Here is a 21,029-nt window from a genome sequence, read left to right as displayed (position 1 = left end):
ATCCTGAGATGGCATATTCTTAATCAACATTGTTGTTTTTTGTTTATTTTAAAATCTGCTAAAGCCCCAAACTCATTTAATTTCCTCATCAAATGTTCTATATGATTTTTGGGATCTTGCAAGAATACCGTATATACTTGAGTATAAGCCGACTCGAGTATAAGCCGAGACCCCTAATTTTACCCCCAAAAACTGGGAAAAGTTCTTGACTCAAGTATAAGCCGAGGCTGGGATCCGCCGAGTGGCTTTCAGCACTGGAGAAAATGCAAAATCGCTCGAGACCAAACTCGAAGGAATCAGCTGCCGGTGGGAGCGAGGCGATCCGTGCGGTCCCATGACAGCCAGTCGGGCAAGCAACGCGAAGAGCGGCAGGGCTTTATTTTTGCACTGTGGAGCTCCCCCTCCCCCTCCTCCCAAACTCCCCCTCTCTCCCCCTTCCCCCCACTTCCCAGAGCTGAATACAGGGTATTAACCGGCGGCGGAGGCTTGCAGAACGGCGGATCGAGTCTCTGTCGCCGGCGGCTGGATCCGCGCTCCGCAAGCCTCTGCCGCCGGCGGAGGCTGGATCCGTGCTCCACAAGCCTCTGCCGCAAGCCTCTGCCGCCGGCGGTTCCAGCCTCCACCGGTGGCAGAGGCTTGTGGAGCGCGGATCCAGTGGGGGGGAAAAGCCCTTTAGCAGGATTTGCCTGCATGCCTGCGGAGGGTGGATCTGCGCTCCGCAAGCCTCTGCCGCCGGCTGGATCCGCGCCCTGCCGCCGGCAGAGGCTTGCGGAGCGCGGATCCAGTGGGGGGGAAAAGCCCTTTAGCAGGATTTGCCTGCATGCCGGCGGAGGCTGGATCCGTGCTCCACAAGCCTCTGCCGCCGGCTGGATCCGCGCCCTGCCGCCGGCAGAGGCTTGCGGAGCGCGGATCCAGTGGGGGGGAAAAGCCCTTTAGCAGGATTTGCCTGCATGCCGGCGGAGGGTGGATCCGCGCTCCGCAAGCCTCTGCCGCCGGCTGGATCCGCGCCCTGCCGCCGGCAGAGGCTTGCGGAGCGCGGATCCAGTGGGGGGGAAAAGCCCTTTAGCAGGATTTGCCTGCATGCCGGCGGAGGGTGGATCCGCGCTCAAACCTCCCCAAACGCTGCGGAAAGAAGCAGGCAGGCAGGGCGCGGAGGTCCGGAGACCTGCCGACGTTTGGGGAGGTTTGGGCGCCTCCCCAAACCTCCCCAAACGTCGGCAGGTCTCCGGACGGCGGTGGCTTGGGAGAGGTGCGCGCGATCCCGGAAGCACCAAAGCCTCGGCCGCGCACAAGTCCTCGGTAAGTTTTTTTGTTGACTGGAGTATAAGCCGAAGTGGAATTTTTCAGCCCAAAAAGTGGGCTGAAAAATTCGGCTTATACTCAAGTATATATGGTATAACCAGATCATCAGCAAATGCCTCAATTTATATGCCTCATTCTTGATGCTTGTACCCCTTATTTTCTCATCTTGCCTAATAAGTAAAGCACATGCGTACTAGTCGTTTCCGACTCTAGGGGCCGGTGCTCATCTCTGTTTCAAAGCCAAAGAGCCAGCGCTTGTCCGAGGACGCCTCCATGGTCATGTGGCTGGCATGACTAGACACCAAAGGTGCACGGAACGCTGTTACCTTCCCACCGGAGTGGTCCCTATTTTTCTACTTGCATTTTTATGTGCTTTCGAACTGCTAGGTTGGCAGAAGCTGGGACAAGTAACAGGCACTCAATCTGTTACGTGGCACTCAGGATTCGACCCGCCAAACTGCCGACCTTCTGATTGACAAGCTCAGCGTCCTAACCCATTGAGCCACCGCGTCCCTTCATCTTGCCTAATATCTCTATTCAAAACTTCCAACACCAAGATAAACAGCAGGGGAGGCAAGGGCCATCCTTGTCTCGTGCCTTTTTGAATTTCACATGAGTTAGTTAAGTCACCATTAATGACAATTTTTGCTTGCTGTAAATGTGTAAACAGCTTTAACTCCTTGAATAAAGTTCTCTCCAAAGTCCACTTCTTCCAACACTTTAAACATAAAAACCCAATTTAGATTGTCAAAGCATCTAAGAATATTAGGGCTGCCTGTTTCTCATTATGGTATTGTAAATATTCAATAAAGTTTTAAACAGTCCTCACAAACCTCTCTCACTTTAGATTCCAAAGTTACATCTTTTAAAAGAAAAGTTAACATCTGCTCTTGAAAGTAATTTACTTCCCCAGAAAAGGTGCCCCTCAAATATGCTCCAAATTTAGGGAGAACTTTAACATGCCACAGTCCTATTAAGGCAAATTTTAAAAACTGCTAGAAGCCTCGTATTCTGAATGATCTATGATTAATGTGTTTAGTTATACAACCTAACCTAAAATCTAATGTGAAAAGAACAAACAGAATAGAAAGTGTGGTTTTTGTGGTGAGTCAAATCAAACATACCTAAGGGATCATAATGAAATCTAGGATGGGAAAGAATTTATGTAAAGAAATATATCAGTCATCATAATAAATTTACTTATTGACATACACAAATGCAAAATTAAAGGAAACATTGCCAAAACCTTTCGGGATTTTGAAAGGGGCCAACATTCTGTGGAAAATTTTCTGTTTTGCCTGTTTTATTAAGTCAGCGCTGTCCAATATGATGTTTCCTTATACAGAAAATTTATTCAGTGTGGCTTATTTATTTATTTAATAAAATTTATATAGCTGTCCATCTCACAAAAAGTGACTCTGGGTGCCATACAATTAATTAAAAGAAATAAATATTTTTTTTTAAAACAACAACAACAACATCACCTTAGAAAGATGCAAATACAAACATCACAAGAGAGAATGAATGTTAACCGCAATGATTCAACGTAGTACAATAATGGAGCCATTTTACGGCTTCACTGGCCATAACCAGGTCCCGAGAGATCTCCAGAACGTTTCTAGGGATGGAGCTGACTTCACTTTAGGGGGAGAATAATCCATAAGACAGAGACTACAGCAAAGAAGGTCCACCTGCTGGGACCCGCCAAGTGTAGTTCCCTAGCATCTGTGAATCACAGCACGTCTTTTCTACAAGACCTGGTGGGCAGGCAGATATAACGAAGGAGAGCTGGCCCCTTAGCTAATCTGATCCCATGCCGTAAAGATCTTTATTCTATGGAATATGTGAATTTATCCACCTCCTTAAAGTCTTCACTGTAGTTATTAATATGGAGAATAACAAGGCCAAGTACTTTTGAGGGGTCCTTGGTGCTGTCTGAGCTTAGCTGTTTTCTTGCAGGCGTTTCATTATCCAAACTAGGTAACACCATCACTAGTACGGATGATGTTACCTAGCTTGCGTAATGAAACATCTGCAAGAAAACAACCAAGCTTAGAAAGCACCAAGGACCCCTCATTTCAACCTCTTTATTATTCTCCTTTATTAGTACCAAGGATGTTTTTAATTTATTATTTAAATGTATGTCACTTTTTATTCACAGAGAATAAATGAATGAAGAAACAAGTATAAACAGTTCAAAATCTCCCCTATATATTTTAGTTGATAATATCATCTTTCTGTCTGTATAGAATACTTGGGATGATTAATGTAGCAAAATAAAACAAACATAAAGAACAAAGTAAAGGTAAATTTAAGCAATTAAATATTCATAAAACAACTATTCGAATATCAGCACCTGTCTGACCTTCTCTAGACTTGGAAGCTAAGCAGGAGTGGGCTTGGTTACTGTTGGGATGGGAGGCTATCAGGGAATATTGTAGGCTAGATATGGGAGTTGAAAAACCTGCTGGTGTTGTGATTCAGGGTCAGCCTGTGGGTTCGGCAGTTGGGTCAGACGACAAAGAGTAGGAGGGGGGTGTTGAAGACCTTGCTGAGGGGGTTGAAGATCTTGCTGATGATAGCCCTCAGGCAGGCCCCTCCCACTTGGTCACCATGGAGACCCAGCTGTGTGAGCCTGACAGTGTGGATGAAGATGACCCACAGCTGGCCCTGTTCAGGGACGCCCGACGCAGGAGGCAGTCAAGTAGGAGTAAACAGAGGAAGGCTGTGGGGCTTCTCGGAAGGAGGCAGAGAGAGGCCATGCCCTGAACTCTTTATAAAGGGAATGTGTGGGGAGGGCTGGTTTGCTGAAAGCAACCGCTCAGATAGTGTTTCAAAGCTCCTGTATCTTGGTTCGTGTCTTGTTTGTTTTTTGTAGTAATAAATTTGGCAGACGTCATTCCAGCCTCTTGCCGTTTATAAAGGGGTTGCCTTTTCTGCAGGGCCAGTAGCAGGCTGGTACAGAACAGCTGGCAGGAGACAACAGTAAATCATATTTGTATTGCCACCAGAAAAAAGCACATACTGTATGTGTCCATGAAATTATCATGAATCAACTTCAATTGTGTCACTTTTCCCTAGCAACTAATGGCATTTTCTAGAGATAGCCAACCATTGTTGTTCCAAAATGAGAATTCATCCTAAAATATTAACAAGGCTCCACGTTCCTTCAACAATACTTTGGTGATGCTAAGAGGATGCTATAAGCCATTAATGATAAGCTGACTTTGGGGAAGATATTTATTTATTTACACAGAGACCATGTTGAATGGACAAAGGTGTGAGGGAGACAAACTGTTTGCCTTCATATATGAACTTTAGTAATGAAAGTAACATGATTTATGACTAATACCTAGTATTCAGCTGACTATTGGATGGCATGAGTTAACCCAAGAATGTTAACAATGATGTGATAAATGGGAATTTTGAGGTTAAAGATACAATACAGTGAGAGTATCATTAACACTATAGTTAGAATTGAAGATATTTGGAGGACTTAGATACTCTGTATGTAATCATTTTAGATTGTAATTTGAAGCATACATCTTTTCAGGGGAAAAAAAAACCTGTGTTTCCTTGGCTGTCAAAAACTGGATGAGGTGAAGGGATTGGGACTCTTTCAGTCAGTTAATGAAGTGACCTATGAGGGAAGAGAGAATTGATGAAAAATGCTCAACTTTAAAGATTTCCCTCAGAGAGATTTCCCAAATCACAGTAAGACTCAAATATAGCATGGGTCTGTTAATATATCTTTGGACATCCATGCAGTTAAAACACTAAACTGGAAATGACTCAGTGAGGCAATTTGATTTCTGTAGCAACAGAGGGAAATCAGGAGCCTGCTTTTTATTAGCATCATGAGGAAAAAGTTTGTTCACAGCCTTTAATGGGACACACGTTTGGCTGACAAAAGACTTGACTACCGGGTAAAAATCTCCCTGCAGGATCACCACAGGATCACCACAAAAGAGCTGATATAGCCCCGGGCAGAAGAATTAAGCTACTACTTCCTTTTATTCCTTTGCAATTCATGAACCAGTCTGCCACTGAAACAGAGATTCTTTCATAGTAAAACAGTGCTTAACTGACTGACAGATTCATCTATCATTTTTCTCTGCTTGTGGCTTTTTTTTTAACCTCTGAATCTGTAGCTTAACTACATCAAGAGGCCATTTTCTATCATTATCGTACTTCCAAAATGAGCAAAAATATCAAAACCGTGGCTTACAAAATAGCCACAGGATAGGTTTCTGTTTGAGTTTGCAGCCATGATTTCTTGTAATGATTTCAGAAACAGAAGTGGAGAAGAGGTTGGATTTTTTTTCTCACTATACTCATGATGGAATGATAATATAAAGTTTTGGAATCTTGGAACAGTAATAGTTGGAACATTAACCAAGCCTCTTTCAGCTTCAATTAAATTTGCTATTAAAAGAAATGTTAATGACTAAATTTATCGCTAAATCATAGCTGATTCTTTTGATTAATTGCATTTCACAGGCAAGTAACCGATTGTAAATTTTTTCATACAAATACTGTTCTGAAGGAAAAGAATTGGATCAATCTGGGTATTCCAATAGAAAGCATTACAGTGAGGCTTACATTGAAATTTGCAGCTTTTCTGCATTATTGCCTGATAAAATATGCCAATTCTGAATTAGAAAAATGCATTATTTAACAACTTACTACAAGAATGTCTGTATTTCTTTTTGTTATTAAAAATATTGTAATGACTTCAAATCAGTTTTCTCAGCATGGCTGAGGAATTCGGGGAGTTGAACTTCCATACATTTTAATGTTGCCAAGTTTGAGAAACAGTGATTTAAATAGTAAAAGGAAAATAAGAATGAAAAAACAGAATAAAAACAAAACATTAGAACGCTAAGGAAAATAATAGTTGGTTGACTCATGGTTGACTCAGCCTTCCATCCTTCCGAGGTAGGTAAAATGAGGACCCAGATTGTTGGGGGCAATAAGCTGACTTTGTAATAATGCCGCTTGGGGGGGCGAAAGCCCTAAGAAGCAGGCATATACATAGAATGAAGGCTATTGCTAAGCTTGTAAGCCGCCCTGAGTCTTCGGAGAAGGGCGGGATATAAATGGAATTAAAATTAAAATTAAAAATTAATAGTAAGAACTATCATTTGAGAAATGTATATAGGGCCTGGCATACCAACGAAGGGAGCCATTCAATAGGATAAGTCTTTTGCTTCATCATAGGTGTTTAGGAAGTTAATATTATATAAGGTAACTTAGTTCTGAGGCTTCATTTACTAATACAGGCAGTCCTCATTTGTTCAAATTTATGATGGCTCTGAAAAATGAGACAACTGTTCCCCAAAGTTGTAGCTATTACACTTGGCCCTCTAGTCAATTTGGGCACTTAGCACCTGTCTCACATTTACAATGGCCACAGCATCCTATAGTCACATGTTCACCATTTGCAATCTTCACAGCTAGCTTCGGATAAGCAAATCAATGAGGAAGCTGGCAAGAAGTTGAAGATTGCATCATGTGACATCACGCTTAATGATCTGCAGTGATTTGCTTAATGACTGCAGCTGGAACAGAATTGATGTAACTTAGTATGGTTGTATGACATGCTTAATGACTGTGTTGCTAGGCCCTATTGCAGTTGTGAGGACTACTTGTACCAACACCTTTAATCTGGTTCAGTAGTAGACTGTTAGCATAGGTGTAAGATATGTGTAGAACAGCAATCATATATGTAATCTATACAAATTCAGTTATTTCTTATAAGTATGAAACATAATTGGTGACAATGGGGCATCCCACAGCAAATCAGTTAGGGAAGCTGATCTAATCCTTGTGACTGTCTCTGGATCCAGTGCATGATAGCATATCCCACTGTAAATATAAAGAGAAAGACCTTTGCAGAGGATAATGGAATTTGATGAAAGTTCCAGTATAGGTAACAGAGTCCCATCATCCCAATCTATCTCCATTGAAAATACTATTGTATATCTAGTTTCAAACATTTCAGAACAAACTACATTCCATAAATCTTCAAAGAATTTCTTTTATCTTTGCGGGTTGAGTAACGTAACTCCCATGAAACCAAAACTGATATAAAATAATTGTTCTGATAATCTATATCCAGGTAATACCAAATCAAAGACTAATTAAGGCAACCTTATAGCCACTTGGGCCATGGAGTCTCAAGTTGGCCCATTCCACATAACCTAATGTTGAAATCACCCAAGAAAACTTCCTTAGAACTTTCTATCATCTTGACAATCCTTTTGTTGAGTTGAGATGCTGTTTGCTGGCATGATAGAGACTAGGATACCAACTGCAGTCATAATCTGTCTTAGTGGCCTGGGCAAAGCTATGCCTCTTACAACCTAATTAATTAAGGGTTCAGATTGGGAATAAAGTTGGGATTATAAATGACTTTTAATTATGATTGCTCAATATTACCTGTAGCATCAAAGAGATTTGCTAGAGATTTTTCTATGTTGCCATTTTTTGCTACTATTCTTTTCATCTTGTTAAAAAAAAAAGAACGTGTTCGACTGGAAAGTTATTTGGTGTAATCCTTCAGAGCTGTTCTTATGTTCTTAAAGTTGAGGGTGTAGTGATGAGAAGCTTGGGCTTGGTCCCACTTCTCACCTTCCTGCCTGAATGTTAAAGAAACTATTAGCTGCAAGTGACTATACAACCTCATAGAAGTATATTTGGATTTGCACCAAAAGAGCAACATTTTCGATTAGCAAAGAATATTAGTTTGAGGAAAGTAAAGAATGAAACTGCTTTGTCTGGTTCATTGGGATGCATGCTCACATCCTATGTTCTAGTAATATTATGGTTTTCCAGAATTTTCCCCTTTCTTTAAATGTTTGAAAGCTTCTTGGCAGACTTCCTTCACCCCACCTCTCATATTTTGGAATTAAAGTACTGGGGAAGATCTGGTTTCCAAAATGTCTGTAAATTTAACCATGAAGAATATATGCTGGCAACTTGTAGGGTTAGGTATAACTTACCTGCCAATAGGCCTTCAGGTATGGCATTGTCAATGGACATGTTGCCAAATTCATGACCTCAACATCACTACATTCTCAATGACTGGATGGAGCCTGAAAATTTTCTGAAAAGTTGTGAGCACTACTTTGGAATGAGTTTGAGGGCTATCTTGGCTTCCATTCAAATATCCTCCAATGCACTGGGGAAACTCATTTGGAGGAAATTAGTGACAAGATTGTCGGCAACTACAGTGAGTAACATTGCTTCATAGTTGAACCAAATTTGTGTACCATTCATTGTTCTTCAACTATCATCATGGATTAACTCAAATACCAGGCACAAACTGAAATTAGTGACGAGACCAAAAATACACTGAAGTAATTTAGGTTGCTTAGAAGGTAACACAGAAAAAGCTGAGCCTAAATTCTGCTCAGCGGAGATTTTTGAGTGACCTTTTGAGGACCCAGTCAATCAAGTACAGCCCTTATGCCCACTATCCCCCTTAAATTAGAGCAACAGATCCCCTGAAGTTGTAAACCCTATTTTCCAACTCTGTAATTGGCAAATTTGGGGAAAGCAGACACAGGGTCAAGGTGTGTCCTTTTGAGTCACCAAATTATCTCATAAAAATACCCTTAGTCTTTAAAAAGAGTAATTTCACTATTTTAGCAGTTGATAGTAAAATTTAACACAGCAGACATTCAAATTATACACAGTATATAAAAATATGTACTGGGACTACCAGTTCAGACAAATAGGCCATTTAAGTCCATTGTTGCTTAGTAATCCATCAACAAAAGTTCTTTAACAAACTCTTCAACTATTTCATATAGCTGATTCTGACTCAACTTGTTGAAGAAAGGTAGAGCATCATAGTCTGAAAAATCATTAAGTTTAAAAAGGCATTTATAATATTCTTCCCTGATTTCCCGTTGGCATTTCATTCCTTTGTGTATGACCAAAGTTTTCTTTCAGATCATTAGGACTGAACTGTGTTGTTTCATTAAGTATCTTGACAAACCATCCTAGGAAACAGAAAACATGAACACTAGACAAGAATTGGCCTGAAATGCCTCATGTGGAAAAGAATATGGTGGAACAATTGCTGAATCACATGCTTTTAATCCCATGTTTAATTCCATGTTTCAGTTCATTTTTCTACTGAGGAATGAAAAGCCAACTTAATTAAAAGTCCACATAACAAAGCTGTGATGTGTTATTGGTTGTGATCATTGGACTAAATGGACTGAAGTCAAGAATGTCATCTCAATAGCCACATGAGGCCTCAACCATAAAGTATGGGTGTGTGTGTAAATACTGTATGTTCTGTGACAAATATAGTTTAAGAAGCCACAATGAGAGATTAGAGCAGGGGTCTTCAAACTTGGCCCTTTTATGACTCATGGACTTCAACTCCCAGAATTCCTCAGTCAGGCATGCTGGCTGAGGAATTCTGGGAGTTGAAGTCCATTAGTTCTAAAAGGGCCAAATTTGAAGACCCTGGATTAGAGACTTAGAAGAAAACATATATTGCTTTACCTCTTCAATAGTTTGCATTGGTGTTGATTTTGTTGTTGTGATTTACATCTTAGATGATTCTGACTGGATGTAGTACTTTTAACTATTGGATCTCTTCCAAAAGTCTGTGATAGCCAAAGGCACTATTGTTATACTGTACAGTATCTGTGCTGTTCCAAGTGAAGCAGCCTTTTGTAATGATGAGTTGAGATTTTTATTCCTATTGTGTCCAATTTCTTTTTTAGATCTTTGGGCAGGACAGCAAGCATGCAAACCACAATTGGCACCACTTATTACTTTCTTTTTCCATACTTGCTTAATCGTTATTATTTTATTAGTTCTATGGTTGGCTTTCTCATTTCAATTTGCTTTCACTGATTTAATCATTGTTTTAGGTCCTCCACCGCCTCCTTGTGATAATACATCATCCCAACACCCCATTCCAATTCTACCAATAATTTTATATTAACTTTGAGGTATCATAAAAAGCCCTGCTGGCTCAGTGGTTAAAGTGCAGTATTGTGGGCAAAGTCTGCCCACAGCCTGGAGTTTGATCCTGATGAGTCTCATGGTTGAGTCAGACTTCCATCTTTCCGAGGTTGGTAAAATAAGGACCCAGATTGCTGGGGGCAATGTGCAAATAAAGCTTACATTGTAAACCACCCAGAGAGTGGTGGTATATAAGTCTAAAATGCTATTGCTAAATGCTACTGCTATCATAAGAAGCCACCTGGAATCTCATTGAATCCTAGAAATCTAAGGCCTGAACAGATTTAGCTCCAGAAATTCTATCCAAGTAAGACAAATTATATCAAATGCCAGTGATTATAAGAGAGTTGTCAAATCTATTCCCCAATCTAGGTCATATAGGAACAAAGGGAATTCCTTCTGTTCCAATAGTTTCAGATGCTTAGAGCTTTTATTGCTCCCCCCAAATTTCCATCTATCTCCCCCCACAACTCCCACCAGCCCCCAGGCTCCTAAAGTTTAGCCTTATCCCTTCTTCTAATATTGCACCATCCCACATGGCCTTAGATGAGTGGAAAATAGCAGTGGAAAAAAGGAAATCAACAGACATGGTGAAAACATCAGCTTAGTTTAGAAAGACAGGAGAGGGTGAGGAAGAAACTCAAGACTGCTCTGTTTGCTATTAGAGGGGAGAGAAAGAAACACTGGGAACTTTCACAATTCTATTATATTCTATAACAATAATATAGAACTCTGCAGTTTTTGTGTTGTCTTGTTTCCTGGCCTGGCCAGCCTCAAATGGCTTACCCAGCCCTTTTTCCAAACTGAAAAATAAAAGTGTTCCATCCTGGCTCTGAAACAATTGTCTAGCAGTACTAAAAAAAGACTGAGAAAGGCAAGGTACAAAGTTAGCTTTTGCATATGAAAAGATGAAAGAAATGGCAAGTGAAATGATGAGCAGAATGGCTAGATAAAAATGGGTTCAAGGAAGGTAGGGAAAAAAAGACTCTTATTTTCTACTCATTCAATAACTTGGCTTCTTCATGGAATTGTAGTATAGCAGCTGAAGGAGGAATCTCAAGATGTGGTCCCAAAGAATTTACTATGCCCACCTCTCCAAACCTGGAGCAACCTGTATTCACTCCTTTGTTTTTGTAAAGGAAATAATGATCTTTCCAAGGGTATGGTTTTGTCTGCAAAGTTGTGCCAGGGATTAATGGGGGAAAAATCTAGGTGCTCTTGAACCCAGCTCATGGAAAACCCCGAAGCTCCCTATAAATTATAATTATAGAGGTAAGTGAGGACTATTTAAATGGGAGTCATTGATACCAAGCTCAGATTCCCTAGCTATGCAAAATATGAAGCAGTTGACATCTGCAGAGTTGATGTTGTAAGACTAGAGATTAGCAGATGCTGTGGCAATATATCTTCTCATTATCCTACGCTCAGAGAAATGGAGGATTTTGCAAGAGTGGTGTTTTTGCTGTTTTCTTAGTTAAAAGTTACTCTTAGTTTTCCCTCGTCCATTCTGTTACTTTTCTTCAACTAGTCTTTGTCCTTTGGAGGGTAAAAATGCAAGAGGCTGAAGGTGGTCTGACATGTTTTTAAGTAGCTGTGGTATTAACTCTGAAGGACAACAATCAGGCATCTTAAGAATATACAGAGAGATAAGGTATACTTGTAGGATAGACTTTAGGTTGCCAATATGAATAATATGGAGGAATTTCCAAACACCCTCCAGAGGAGAGCTGGAATTCCATAATTTTTTATAAGATGCAGTCATCACTGCTAAACTTTTAAAAATTCCAGTCTATTTCCAGCAATGGGATTCCCCCCCCCAAAAAAATAAACTAGAGAAGAGGCTTCCCCAGTCCTCGGCTGCATTAACAGAGGGATAGAATCAAGATCATGTGAAGTGTTAGTACCACTTTATTATGCCTTGGTAAGGCCACACTTGGAATATTGCATCCAGTGTTGGTTGCCATGATATAAAAAGATGTTGAGAGTCTAGAAATAGTGCAGAGAAGAGGATTAGGGGGCTGGAGGATAAAACATGAAGAACGGTTGCAGGAATTGGGTATGTCTAATTTAATGAAAAGAAGGGCTAGGGGTGACATGATAGCAGTGTTCCAATATCTCAGGGGCTTTCACAAAGAAGAAAGTGTCAACTTATTCTTCAAAGCACCTGAAGGCAGGACGAGAAGCAATGGATGTAAACTAATCAAGGAGAAAACCATCCTAGAACTACCGTAATGAGAAATTTCCTGACAGTTAGAATAACTAATCAGTGGAATGACTTGCCTTCAGAAGTTGTGAATCCACCACTGGAGGTTTTTAAGAAGAGATTGGGCAACAATTTTCTGAAATGGTATAGGGTTTCCTGGTTCAGCAGGGAGTTGGGCTAGAAGACCTCCGAGGTCCCTTCCAACTCTGTTTTTCTTTTATGTCATGTGAGATCTCTGCTAAGGACATATCTCCGAAGAACTTCAAAGTTCAAGAAAGATGGAAATGATCCCTAACCCTCCAAACATGTTTCATGAACAAATGAAACTCCTTTCCATCTCCACTGTCTTTTTTATTCTGGAAAATTGAAACTCAACTGTACTTTATTCATGCTAGCATGTACCTGTTCATTCTTTTAGCATTCTTTTAAAACCCTGCATGAACAATTCTCCATCTCTTAGCATAGGAACTTCCTTTCTCCAAAAGAAAGAAAGAAATTGCAGGAGTTAGCAATCCAGCAAGAAATAACTCCCTTCTAAATTATTAGGCTTTTGAATTTTATTTTGGAGAAGAGAGACTGTGCATTTAAACTTCGCCCTGTTTGTGTGTGAGAGACAGAGTGAGGACCAGGCAGTAGGAGAATACCAGAAATAGTCTTTTAAGTTATAACCCTCCGAACTTAGGTATTGATCCTCTCAACTCATAGACTCATTTACTCATCAGCTCCCAGAGACCTAAAGGAGTCTTCAGGTCTCCTACCCAGCCCGGCTCAATTATAGAACAAGTCCTCTATTGCTAAGCAGGGTTGCTGATTGCTGATCTTGTTTCAGTGTGGAAAGCAGAAAGTTCAAGGAAGTTTGCACATCTGCATATCCATATAGGTTGACCTTAAAAGACCTGCATTATTATAGTAAACTGCCTTTGCTGACAAAGCAAAAAAATTCTGATGGCAACAACGTGAGAGACAGAGGCAGGCAGGCAGGCAGACAGACAGACAGACAGACAGACAGACAGATAGATAGATAGTTAGATGAACATGCTCAAGTGAATTTATCATGTTTACCCGTTAAGATTTGCTCAGTCTAATTTTCAGCTAAAAATAAGGTATCCCCCATAAAACATGAAGAATGCTTATATAAGGATGCCACATTATCAACATTCCCCTAAATTATGATTCATAGGGTATAGCATGCATTTAATTGCTGCACTTTCAGGACTCTGGTAATTATTCTTTGTAGTCATTTATTAAAAGCAGGCCTGCTGTAAAGATTCAAAGACAAACCATTGTGAAATGATTCTCAATAGAGTCTCCAGTTCCCTATGATGTGCCTTGTAAAAAGCTTTCTGTTTGTGATAAACAAATAGAGAACATTTTTACAGTATTGTCATTAAACTGCTTAGCACGGTGAGAAATGCTGGGTGGGTGAGCACCTGGTGCTCCCTAAAGGGGATCAGTAACGGGGCTTAATAATGTGTTGAAAATGCCTAAATTAGAAATAGTTTTGTATATAAACCCTGCAAATTAAAAAGTAAAAAAGAAGTGATTTCTAAACAGTGCTATGGAATGGCCTTGTATTTAGATAGGCAGCTGCTTGGTCATGTGAAAGCCAGACAAAGAAGAAGACTCAAAGACTGGTTGCACATTGCCTATTTTTATCTAATGTAAATAAATATTGGCTGGAATATGATGGGACTCAAACTGAGACTTCAGTCTGTCTAGGCCTGGTGCAGTTGATGAAGCATCGAGATGTAGAAAAAGAAGTTAAGTGTAGTCCTGAACCGAGTCAGCAGATTTCAAAATAGCCACAATGTCTTCCTAGATAAGGAGCATAGGAAGAATCTAGAGCAGAGAAGTTTTACATAGGAGGGGAAAAAATATCTCTCTACTTAAGCACATTCTGTAGTGCAGGGGTCTTCAAACCTGGCCCTTTTATGAGTTGTGGACTTCAACTCCCAGAATTCCTGGCTGAGGAATTCTGGGAGCTGAAGTCCACAAGTCATAAAAGGGCCAAGTTTGAAGACCCCTGCGTTAGTTGGTTCTCCTTTTGGCCTTGTTGGTGGGACTATGAGTTCATGCCATAGCTCTGGATGAAACTTGTGTTTCTTCTCAGACAATGGTCTACTTTCTCAGCCCTAAAAATACACTATTTATGTGACATACTGTTTTATCAGATATCATTTCCATGCATCTATAACTGATAGTAACTAGTTTTAAACTTTTTGTTTAAAAGAAGCAAATGCTGTGAAGCTTTCATTGCTGCCTCCATTTCCCCACCCTGCTCACAGATTAGAGAAAAAGATAAAAATTGGATTTTTTTTAAACAAATACAACAAAGTCAATCAAGCATAGCAATATGTAATGTGCAAAAACACAATGCTACATTATAAATCTTGGAAGCCTCTGACATATCCCATATCCTTTACTATCATTATAATTGTTTTGTTTGCTTCCACAGATCAGCGCAGATAAACTCTGCATTCTATTGCCTGTACAGAATCATTCCCTCCTTTAATGAGAAGGTACATCTTGCCTTTACACAACATTTCCTTATTAATCTACTGACTAAGTATGTGATTCTACTAGCAGCATCAGCATTAAGTGAATACCATCATCAGGTCCCATGATTCAAAGGATGCTGCTGATAATTTTAGCCATGTGAGGTCAAGTTCCAATGTCAGAAAATTAAATGGCAGAGAACTATCATGGCATACTTTTCAGGGTGACACCACAATTCAAAGCTGGAGATATGCTTTCTATATATAAATGTCTCAAATTTAATCCATGCGGCAGTTGTGGCCAAACTTAACCTAAGCCAAAGACTTGTTGCTTCTCTTCATTACTCCCACCTGTATGATGAAGTATCTTCAAAATAACAAAGGATGGGACTGGTGGTAGCATAGGAAGTGTGACTTAGAGGGCTGTGCGGAGCTTTGAAGAACTGCTTTGCTTCAGTGAAGCTCAGACAAATGATCTTATGTCTGTTAAACACAACTTCTTCCCATTGTGGAACTGACATTGAAACTCAAATGTTTGGGGGTTTGTGTATGGGGAAAGGTGAAATCATGTTGAATTGCATGAGATTCGTACTTGTCTCATAAAGTTGTTTTAAGGCACAGCCTGGATTTCTATCTATCCCACATTCCCAATATAGTATGTGGGTTATAATGATTTTGAAATATATATTAACCTTGACATTGTCATACTCTCTAATTGCATGAAATCTGGATTTCTATTTTTGTACCTTAATCTTTACTAACCTTCTCAAGCCTATAACACAACAGCCAAACTAGAAAAAAATCTAGTGGATGTGGACGTGCAATGGGTTTAAAACTTCCTCTTCCCCTTATCCTATGTACTCTCTTTGCCTGCTCTTTATTTCCACAAATACACACTCAAACAAATATAGATATATACTTGTAACTTAAATGTATGAATAGCATTGTTCTAGCTTGACTTGACTAAATATATTGAGCAAAGCCTTTTATTTTATTTTATTGTTTTATTTTATTATTATTTTGTTATTTTATTTTTATTTTTTGTCAGTTGTCCAAGCTGGCAACACAAAATAACCCCGAGTGTTGCCTGGTTTAGAAACTGGCTCTTCCCGATATGAAGTGCTGATTTGCAAAGCAAAACAAAACAAAAAGTTCACGAACTTTCCAAACACACCTGTGCTAATTAATATTTTCACAAGAAAAAAAACGTGTGGAATCTGAAGTTTTGAATTAGTTTGGGTGGATCTTGGCAGCTTTGAAATATGAAGTATTCAGAGTAATGTAAAATATGAACCTTGGCAAATTTGAGAGGCTGACTAATATTTTGTACTGAAATACAGATGTCCAAAGGGACTATCTGCTGTTCTACCACAGAAAACAGAGAAACGGTTTCTGTAGAGGGAGCTCAGCTGCAAAAAGGAATAGTTCTGTCCAATCACATTCTTCCAATGATCTTCTGAGACTGGTATCTGAATTTGCAAGAGGCTGATACCAATGTCCAATGCCCATGTATTTGTGAAGCTTGAGCGTTTGAAGCTTGAAGCTCTCAAGCTTGAACTCTTGAAGCTCTTGAAACTTTCAGACTTCAATCAATCAATCAATCAATCAGAATAGAGCTGGAAGGGACCTTGGAGGTCTTCTAGTCCAACTCCTTGGTCAAGCATGATAGCAGTGTTCCAATATCTCAGGGGCTGCCACAAAGAAGAGGGTGTCAAGCTATTCTCCAAAGCACCTGAAAGCAGGACAAGAAGCAATGGATGGAAATTGATGAAAGAGAGAAGCAACCTAGAACCAAGGAGAAACTTCCTGACAGTTAGAACAATTAACCAGTGGAACAACCTGCCTCCAGAAGCTGTGAATGCTCCAATACTGGAAGTTTTTAAGAAGAGACTGGACAGCCATTTGTCTGAAATGGTATAGGGTTTCCTGCCTGAGCAGGGGGTTGGACTAGATGACCTCCAAGGTCCCTTCCAACTTCTTCTTCTTCTTCTTCTTCTTCTTCTTCTTCTTCTTCTTCTTCTTCTTCTTCTTCTTCTTCTTCTTCTTATTATTATTATTATTATTATTATTATTATTATTATTATTATTATTATTATTATTATTATTACTACTACTACTACTACTACTACTACTACTACTACTACTATCAGGAGCGGCATTCAATCCGCTTCAGGCTGGTTCAAAATCAACATTTCTCTTTAGACCTTTCATGGATAATGGAGTTTGGAAGCAGCGGAAAATGCAGCAGCATGGGTAGAAACTGGGGGAACAGCCTGGGTTTTTATAATTCAACGTTATTTTATTTATTATTTTATTTATTGGAGCCTTACCCTGTCTTTCACTTTATAGGTAACTCAATGCAGCAAACATACTTAATACTGCTGCCTTGTGTTTTTCCCACAACAACCCTGTGAAGTGGGTTGTGCCGAGAGAGGGACTGATTCAAAGTCACCCAGTTGGCTTTCATGCCTAAGGGAAGACTCGAACTCAAGTCTGCTGGTTTCCTTAATACACCAAACTGGCTTTCTTAAAGAGGGGAAGTCTGAGCAGGGATCTCGTCATTTCCATTTTCACAGTATTTTCTGATTCAACTTTTCTTCTCTCTATCAATGTCTGGCTTAGTTTTATTTCTGTTCTTTTGGAAGCAGGTTCCCTATCTTTATATATATTTAGACTGTAAACAGGAACGCAAAAGGATGGCATTTGAGATTTTTTAAAAAATAGCAGAGATGATGATGATTTAGGAGTAGGTTTGGACATTCCGCTGTGACCAAACAAATTCCAATTTAACATTTATCAATGTAACTGAAAAAAAAAGTGCATTACTAGAAGTTATATATAAAGAGTGGCATTTATTGAAAAGTGCTTATATGAGAGGGGAAAAACATCTTGAAAAGAATTATATTGGGGAAATGTACATGTCAAATAACAAAATCAGAATTATTTGTTTTAAAAAGTTTCTTGGGAATTTACTTAATGGTTATGTAAATCAGGGGGAAATGAAAGTAAATGGTTGCATTTTTTTTAAAAAAAAATCCATTAAACATCACCATCAAATCAGAATGCTATCTATTAAATATAAGTACCGCAACAAATAGATCAGTAAGTAAAAAAAAAAATAGTCTTACACTAAGCTAACCAGAGTAAACACCGGCTTCTGATAGCCGTTGCTATGAAAACATTCAACTGGCCTTCGAATATTGGATGGGAGATCATTAATTGTGATACTGTATGTGAGAAATAAGTAGTTTGATCAGTTATACCAAATTTAGTCTTTGATATACAGTTTGTCTCAGCTATGAAACCCATGTGCTTATCTTTTTTCCTCTCCATTATTGTATAGTGTCCCAGTTTTAGATATCTCTTTATAGCTGTCTAGCTAACAAATAAAATAGTTCTTGATTGACTACTCAAGAGCCAGTTTGGTGTTTAATAAACACTTGAGAGCAGTTAAGGTATCAGGCTAGAAATCTGGAGATCCTGAGTTCAAATCCCAGCTAGGTGGCTTTGGGCCAGTCAGTCTCTCAACCCTAACAATGAAGCAATGGGAAGCCACTTCTGAAAATGTTGCCAAGAAAACTGCAGGGACTAGTCCAGGCAATTGCCCAGACTTGAAGGCACACACACAAACACACACACAGAGACACAAATATGCATATATGCACACACATAAAAGTCACATCTTACAAAATGGTGTGTTTCGTTTGCCTTTAGAAACCAAAATTGTCTGTTCAAGTGCTTCTTTATGAGCATTATCCACAGCTCTGTGGATGCAGTGGATTTTTGCGGTTAATTAGCTTTGGGATGTTTAGGAACTGAGGTGGTTTTAGAGCCAATGAAAAGAAATGAAGTGTCTTAGGACTATTTGAAAACCAATGAAATAAAATCCCACCTCTCTTTGAGGATCAGGGCTTCATGGATTTATCCAGGTTGAGCTTGAGGGAGCTGTAGGTCTCATAGGTAGTAGACCTATAAAGGAGGCTAGATTAATTATATTGTTTTTAGAACATCTGCTTCCTAAGCCACTAGTAGAATTCTCATATTTAGAATAGACTATTTAAGTATTCTAAATAGACCGCGAGAAGCTAACACTGACTTCAGACAAGCCATGATGTTTGTACCATTTCTACTCACTATGAAAAATCACTTTGATTTTTTTGCATTCCTATGGAGACTCAATCTGAAATAGATTAGCCAGACAGAAGGCCACTAATCAAACAACTGATTATATATCTTGGTGCTATCTCCAAGGAGATAAATGTCTCTTTTTACCCAGAAGACCATTTCGCTATTTGATGTCATTTATCTCTATGGGTTCGGACACGGGTGTCAAACTTGATCGTGTCATGCAACACATCGTGACATATTGCAACTTTTTTGCCTTTGTGGAGCCAGGGTGGGCGTGGCCTGATTGTGACGCATCCGGCCCGGAGTGGGTGTGGCCTGCACATGATGCATCTGGCCTGCAGGCCACCAGTTTGACACCCCTGGCTTAGAACTAATTAAAAGAGCCTGGCTTTTCTCTGCATTCTATGGGAACATAATCCTTCAAGAACGCAAAAGTTGTCATACTATAGTTCCCTGTGAGTGAAGAGATGTGATTGCTAAAGAAATGTGATGCTTTCAACAACTCTTGCTGCACTTAAACAGTTTGGGCTAGGTAAGGAATCTAAAGCTTAGTTGTATTAACATAATGTGACTTTTAACAACTCCAGTTACAGAACATCCTTTTATCTGTTTAAGGGGATTAGAACTGTGAACAATTTATGCTGCCATAGTACAGAATATGATCATATTTGCATGAGGTTTTTAGCATATTACTAACCTGAATAGTCAGAAGACTGAATGCAAAGCTGCTGATCAGACTTGCAATAAAAAAAAAAATCTAAAGGAGAAATCCCTTAAGCTTCATTGTTTTTTAAAAAAACAGAATTCAAATATTGTATACTGATTAATGAATATGAAATAAATGACTAAATGTTGAAAAGTTAAACTGTAATTATATTTTGCTTACACTATTGTTTATTGCATTACTTGATGTAATTTATGCAACCTACACACTGGCATAGATATAAACAGCTCAGGTCCAGATTTCTGCAATATTTTAGTACCACAGTGGGCAACTAAATGCTCTTTGAAGCTTACAAAACTTTAGAAATGATATACTTCTACAATAAGGTAAAGGTAAAGGTTCCCCCGCACATGCGTGCTAGTCGTTTCCGACTCTAGGGGCCAGTGCTCATCTCCGTTTCAAAGCCGAAGAGCCAGCGCTTGTCCGAGGACGTCTCCGTGGTCATGTGGCCGGCATGACTAGACGCCAAAGGCGCACGGAACGCTGTTACCTTCCCACCGTAGTGGTCCCTATTTTTCTAGTTGCATTTTTACGTGCTTTCGAACTGCTAGGTTGGCAGAAGCTGGGACGAGTAACAGGCGCTCAATAGACTCCCTTTAAAAATGCATCTCCACCTGCGTTTGGAAATGTGTTAAATTTTCCCGCAAATCGACTTCTTTCAATAATATGTAGTTGTAGATGCAAAAGATGAAATGCAGTGCTCAATAAAAAGATCACACTTGTTTGTAAGCCATGATTATAGTGTTCCAGTTCGTAGGAGAAAGAGAACAAGAACAAAATAACAGAGAGTTATAGGAGTTGTAACTTGGGGAGCAGGATTTTCTAAGGCGCTGATTCACTGGTGGGGCAATTTATTTTTATTTCACACCTTTTCAAAGGAGAGATCAGTGTTTGGAAAAACCCTAGGTTTCCAATCTCCCATGAGTGGTGGGAGATTAGGTGCATGCCCTCAAACTAGAACTTAAAAGTCTATGATTTTTCCACTCTAATTTCCCTAGCAGGCTGCTGCTTAGGGTGATTACAAAATTCATTGTCTTTTGCTGATTTTGACCTGAGAGCCAATTTTGTCTAGTGGTTAAGGCACCAGGCTACAAACCAGGAGACTGTGAGTTCTAGTTTCATTTTAGGCATGAGAGCTGGCTGGGTGGCTTTGGGCCACTCATTCTCTTACTGTATATCCCAACTC

This window comes from Vipera berus (genome assembly GCF_964194415.1).
Source record: "Vipera berus genome assembly, chromosome: 2".
Lineage (NCBI taxonomy): Eukaryota > Metazoa > Chordata > Lepidosauria > Squamata > Viperidae > Vipera > Vipera berus.
This window is presented reverse-complemented; position numbering follows the sequence as displayed.